The sequence below is a fragment of the Meleagris gallopavo genome, chromosome Z (assembly GCF_000146605.3).
Source record: "Meleagris gallopavo isolate NT-WF06-2002-E0010 breed Aviagen turkey brand Nicholas breeding stock chromosome Z, Turkey_5.1, whole genome shotgun sequence".
Classification (NCBI taxonomy): domain Eukaryota; kingdom Metazoa; phylum Chordata; class Aves; order Galliformes; family Phasianidae; genus Meleagris; species Meleagris gallopavo.
In genome coordinates, this window is record NC_015041.2 from 26,192,318 (window position 1) to 26,192,858 (window position 541).

Consider the following 541-nt stretch of genomic DNA (forward strand, 5'->3'; position numbering starts at 1 on the left):
ATTTCTAGAGGAAATGCTGCAAGAAAGAAGGTAAACTAAAGTAAAACAGTTGTAAACAATAAGATAATGTAGAGACAGGGGAAATTAATGCTTTATGTCTTTTCTAGTATCTGTTTGCTTATAATAGTGACAGAATACTAAAGGGAAACAAATAGTAAAGATGAGCAAGATCTAAAAATAGGAAAAATATGCTCTGAAAATATGTTGATCTTTTTCTGAAGTGTACTGGAATTTAAGACATGTCTCTGTATGTAGAGTCATACTTGTAGCAGCTATGTTTTGATTTACATTGAGCCTGAGGGTAACATTTCTTAACAAAATTGTAACTTATTTAATGCATTATGCTTCAAGTTTTCAGTAGATACATCTGTACTGACTAATAACCAACGTATTATTCAACTTTACTTTTATACTTCTTTTACTTTACCACACAGATATGCTTAAATTTTAAGGTATGCTTATTTTTCATTCTGAGCATACAGATATTTGAACCCATGCTTATGGTTTGTTAAACATAACATTTCATGTTATTTAGAAGAAA